The sequence below is a fragment of the Passer montanus genome, unplaced genomic scaffold (assembly GCF_014805655.1).
Source record: "Passer montanus isolate IOZ18808 unplaced genomic scaffold, ASM1480565v1 scaffold9, whole genome shotgun sequence".
Lineage (NCBI taxonomy): Eukaryota > Metazoa > Chordata > Aves > Passeriformes > Passeridae > Passer > Passer montanus.
This window is the reverse complement of record NW_024374367.1, coordinates 2648098-2654097: the sequence shown is the minus strand read 5'-3', so window position 1 is coordinate 2654097 and position 6000 is coordinate 2648098.

Here is a 6000-nt window from a genome sequence, read left to right as displayed (position 1 = left end):
TGTTTGTGTCAGATCCTTGTCTAGCCTCTGCCCATATAAGGGCACGCTGCTCTTATCCATTTTTTATGGTCGATTAGGATCCTTCTGTGACCATGGAGAGCATTTGCTGGGCTGTGTTCAAGTGTGGTGTTTGGTTTCATGCACAGCTTAATTTTTAAGACCTGTGGTAAAATGGAGAGGGGGAGGTGGGCGGGCGAGGAGAGGGATAGGGGGTATTGGATAAACTGGAGAACAAAGAACAGCTTGAGAATGGGACTGGCTTTGACCCCAGCCATTCCTCAGTGCCAAAAATAAATAGATAAACTAAAGACACTTTTGTTCGCTGTTTAAGCCTGGCCTACAAAGGCATTGCAAGGCCTTGCCCACAACTGTTGTGTTAGCAGACTTTACTTTGGTAGGAAAGCAAGAAGTCAGGGGCTTGTGGGCAACCACCTGATGGGTTATCCTGGGGCTCTGGAAGAGCTGGAGCCCTCTCCTGCATCCCTGGGGAAGGGGATGCTGTGTGTGTTACACTTGGGCTGTGCTGTGTCTCCCTGTGCTCCCTGCTTGCTTTGTGGGAAATCTGGAGGGGCTGATGAGGGTGCTTTAGGGTGAAATGTGGCTCTAAACATCTTGAATGCAGCCTGTCTACGGGAGCTGTGGCTCTGCCTGTAGCTGGACAGGAGTGGGGTTCCCCCAGCATTCCTTGTTTTAACCTGAATGGCAAGAAATTAAATGACTATTCAATTGTGCAGTCCCTCAGTAAGTGTACATGTCATCTTGTTCTAATCCCAGGGTCTGGGCACAAAAGACAGGTAGTTTTATTCCAGAAGCAGCTCAGGCTAGTGGGTGCAGAGGTGGGGGGTAGAGTTTGAAGCAAGAGCCAAGCAAGTGTGTGCATGAGTTTGTTTACTCCTGGACTCCATGATGGGAATCTATATATTGATTTGGAGGGCTGTTTGTGGCTAAACAAACAAAAATCTACCTGGTTTGCAGGGGAAAGAAGACCTTTAGGTTTTCCCCTGTAATTACATGGTAGAGTAGCTCTTGAGGAAGATGGGAAACTGTGCTGGAGGCTGGCTGTGCACTGAAGGAGTGCAGAACAGCTTGTCAGGTGTGTGGCTGTATTTGCTTCCATCTAATTTCCTCTCAGGGTTTTCTGCTAAGGTGTGCAGCAGGATATTCACGGTTAGCATTGTAAGCACATTTGTGTGGTAGCTGAGTTGTGGCTGTCTGCAGCAGCACAGCTGCTGTGTGTTGTGGCCTTGGAGGAAGAGCTGGTGTGCAGGGAGCCACCAGGCAGCTCCTGGGGACCTGATTCCTGATTCTGGGTCATGCTGTGAGTGTCCTGGCACTGTGGCACTCAAAAGTCCTGTTGCCAAACAAAGGAGATTACTTGTCTGAAAATCACCCTGCCACTTGCAAACAGGACGCACAGGAGCTTTTTCCAAGCTGCCTGGCCTCAGCAGCAAGGAGCAGCCAGCCTGGCTGGTCTTCAGCCCATCAGTGTTTTACAAATCTTGGAAGGGTTTCCTTGGAGACCTGATGTCCTGAAATTCAGTGAGGAGAAGAGAACTGACATCAGGCAAGGAGCAGTGCTGGAGAAATAGTTACAGAGGAAAAAGAGAGCGTGGGGTCTGTCTACACTCCCTTGCAGAGGCAGGCACGAGCACTAGCTGAGCGTAGGAGCACAGGCTGAGTGAGAAAGCTGGTTATGTTCAGAGCAGTGGAATTTGGCAAGGAGATAGAGCTTCCCACACGCAGCAGGGAGAAGCTCCTCGGTTAACCCATTGATTCCAGATGAGCTGTTTGTAAGATGCTCTGTGGTGTTCTACTCTCCAAAACCCAATAATCTGCCTGGGCAGAGAGATCGGTCCCTGGGTTTTCACATGTGATGTCACAAGCCCTCAGGTGATATGAGTGGGAATTTATCTTTTGGGGTTTTTTTCCCCCATGTATGACTTTATCTTAACTCATTTGAACAGTTAAGGGTCCACAGGTCCCAGGTGCTTTCAAAAAGTTTCTCTCTCCATTTCAAGTCATGGCAAAAGCACAAAGCTAAGCTTCTGCAATTCCCTGCTGGAAGCCCAACATCAGGAGCCCTGTGAGCAGGACACAAGCTCAGGGAAGGGTCTTTGTGCTTACTTGTAGCTTTTTTCCTCTTGCTTGTGTCTGCCCTTCCCTTGGTGTGGCATCAAACACATCCTGAGCGTGATGCAAGTCAACCTTTGCAGCTCTGCACTTGCCTGCTCTTGCGACACCCAGAGATACACGTGGAAAAGCAGACGCTTCCTGCTGCCATCTGAGTTTGGGTGCTCACATTTCCAAGGTAACCAGGTTATTTGTGGGCTGTTACATTCTTGTTTTATCCTTTATGGGAGGAAATCAGGCTATTTGCAGTGTTGTAAAGGCACACAAATAGTTCAGCTAATAAACACATCCCTGTATTTACTGGCACAGGCTGTGATAGTTGTGCTCTGGGCTGCTTGGAATGTGTGTGAAAATGGGCTCACTTCTGGATTTTCTGCCATTTGCTCCCGTGCTTCCTCAAATCTGTCTGTTCATTGTGGAGTGCTGGGCTGGCTAAATGTGGTGAGAGGGTGCGCGAGGGATTGTTCACCAGGAACAGCAACTCCTGGGAGTCCCATCCAGCCTCCACGTCCTGTTCCTGCGAGTCCCTTTATTCCAACTGCACAGTTCCGCTCTTCAATGGCGCTGTCCTCTGGCCTCTTGCTGTATCACCAACAGGCCCGGGCTCCAGGCTGCCGCACCTGCCAGGTGTGTCAGCACCAAACGTGGCTGCTCTCTGGGGGCCATGCTCCAGGCCCAGCAGCTGCTTCTGTGGCCTCTGCAGGGGAACTGCCACAAACTGGTGGGAAACCATGAGGGGGAAAACTGTGAGGGGGGAAACCGTGAGGGGGGAAACCATGAGGGGGAAAACTGTGAGGGGGGAAACCATGAGGGGGAAAACTGTGAGGCAGGAAACCATGAGGCAGGAAACCATGAGGCGGAAAACCATGAGGTGGGAAACCAGGACGGGGGAAACTGTGAGGTGGGAAACCATGAGGGAGGAAATCATGAGGGGGGAAGTCATGAGGGGGAACATCATGAGGGGGGAAATCATGAAGGGGGAAACTGTGAGGTGGGAAACCATGAGGGAGGAAATCATGAGGGGGAACATCATGAGGGGGAAAATCATGAAGGGGGAAACTGTGAGGTGGGAAACCATGAGGGGAACCATGCGGAGGGAAATCATGAGGCGGGAAACCATGAGGGGGGAACCGTGAGGCAGGAAAGCGTAAGGTGGGAAACTGTGAGGGGGAGCCATGAGGGGGAAACCATGAGGCAAGCAGTGATCGGTGTCCAGCCTCAGGACAGCTGTCCCCATCGTGGGCAGTGACAGACACTTGGGGCTCTGCCTCCCCACCGGCTGCTGTGACACGTCAGGTGCCACCTGAGGGAGCCCTGACCGGTGGCCTGGGGAGGCCTGAAAGGCTTGTGGCCATCACAGTGGCTGGGTCCTGTAGAGGATGAGGAGCTCAAGGAGGAAGGCTCTAAACCAACCAAATCCTTCAGCCTGCAATGGAGGTGACACCACTGTGAGAGACTGGGAGCTGCTCATGAAGGAACTGCAAGTTTCTGGAGTCTCTGGGCTCCTCCCTGGTGCCCTGCTCTGCTGTGCCACCATCCTGGGTTTGGGGAGGGAGCTGGGTCAGGGCGGAAGCTGTGGTTCAGCTTTGGTGGCTCTGTCAAGGGTTGGGGTTTAATTATGGGTTGGGAATGACTCCTGCAGCAGGAGCAGCTGCCCGGGCTGGCTGGCTGGCCCTGGACTGCTGGGACCTGGCCTCCATGGACTGTGTGGACCCCTCGGTGCTGGGGCAGTGCAGATCCCCCTCGTCTGCCTGCTGCAAGGCGAGACCACCAGTGCTTTGCTAGTCTTTCTTTCTCCCCCACTAATTGTGCTCATCGCTGACATTGGTCTTGTTCTGCATTATTTCCTTTCCCTGGTTTCTACACTGCCTTCTGTTTCTTCAAATGATTGGGAGTTGAGGTGATCTCACGTGGCAGTGGCTCCTGCAAAGCTGTGGTCCTTCTGTAGGAGAAGGGACGTTGGATTCCTCTCAGAGACAGTGGGACTTGTTGGAAATGGAGACCTGCTGTGCTATGGGGAGGTTTGGAGGGGATATGTGTGCCACTTCTGTGCTGCTCAGTGGTACAAGGGATCCAAGAGCATGTAGGGTTCTAAGAAATATCTGATGAGGGACCCAAGTCTGGGGAAAAAGGGGAATCCAGACAGATTTATGTTCCTACTTTCTTTCCCTAGAGAAACATCTGGCTTATGTAAAGCCATTTGCTGGGTTTTTCACTGCTTTATTTTGAAAGTCTCTGCAATCGGGCATTCTGCTCTTCTCATCTCCCATCACTGCCTCAGGGGGAGATTCTTCACGATTTGGGGTTTGGCTTTCATGAGATTTACTCTTTGTTTCTGGTCTGTGTTGTCTTTTTCTTCTATTTTCTTTCATTTTCTTGTAAAGAACTGCTTCAGTTTGACTTGTGGTTTTGCCTTGCTTTCTTCCAGGAGGTGAATTGTTGTGATAAGCCCTGCAAAAAATGGGAGGGAGCAGACTGGTGCGTTGGCGAGACCCTGGTCACTGATCTGGCATTAGTGGAAGCACTGTGCCAGGGGAAACTGAGCTTTGAGATTTGATTGCATCCTAAAAGCACAGCATTTTTCTGTATGGGAAATTTTGAATTGCATTATGTATGAGGGGGTGCAGTTAGAGGGATTAGCACTCCTCTTCCTTTTACCAATGTGGCTCTGAATTGAGCCCATCATTTCCCCATGCATTTATCCTGGCACTGAAGTGCTCAGTACCTGGTGAAAGATTTACAGCCCTGCTCCAGTGATGCAATTTGTTTGGGTCTTACTCTAAATTTGCCATTTCCTCTCCCTGGGTGGCTGATTCCTTGCTGCTTGGAGCAGGCAATGGTCCAGGCAGGATCCTCTCAGAGCTCTGCAATGCGAGGTGCTGGAGGAGAGTTTGATGGGATTCAGGGTGCTGAGCCTGCAGAAAGATGCCCTGTCCTCTGACAGAACAAAGATCAGCTCTGCTGTCAGCTTCATCTCTGTGTCCTCTTTCATTCCTCAGCTTCCCTCTGTCCCCATTCCAGCTGTTGTCTTTGAGTGATCCTCTGCTGGAGGTTCAGGCAGGCTCCTGCATGTCTTGGCCTTGCATCCTCTTGGCAGAAAGCTGAGAGCAAGAAATGTTTGGGAAAGTCTTGTGGGTTGTTTTTTTTTTTTTTTTTTTTTTTTTTTTTTTTTAACAAGAAGCTTCACTATTCATTCATTCCCCAAATAGCTTTCCCTCTCATTGGACATCTTCCTGCTAGGACAGTCCAAGCCTGTTCTGACAGGCAGCTTATCTGCCTGGCAGCTCTGACTGCTTCCTCTGTCTCTCCTTTGTGTGGGAGGTGTTTTGTCTTTCCAAACTTCTGCTGACTTCAGTGGGCATGAGCTTGTGCCCAAACATGCACTGATAGTGCAGTTCAGTGCTGAAGTTCACCACTGGTTTTTATTTATGTCTCTGTGGTGTGTTTTTCTTTGCAAGGGGAAGGATTTAAGTGGTTTGGGGAGGGGAGCTGTTATTGAAAGTTAGTGAGGCTGAGGCTCTCAGCTCACCCTGGTTGTCTCCATCCTGTGAGTGCTGCAGCAGGACATGCTGAAGGCAGTGGTGCCATGATGATGGGGGTTCAAATAAGGGGGATCTGCAGAACCCCTGTATCTGAAAAAGCCCACAGCAGCCAGCTTGTTACTTTCCTGTGTTGCCAGCTGCTCAGGCAACTTAGAGAAATATCCAGTCTAGTTTAAATCTGGTGAAAGTGGACAGAGGTGCATGAAGAGTGTGTGCATGAAGCAAGACTTAAAAATATTGATACTTTTAATAAAACAAAGTCAGTCATGTTTGAACCTGCAGTTTGCCAGTGTGCACTCCTGACACAGAACCAATGCTTTCAGTTTCC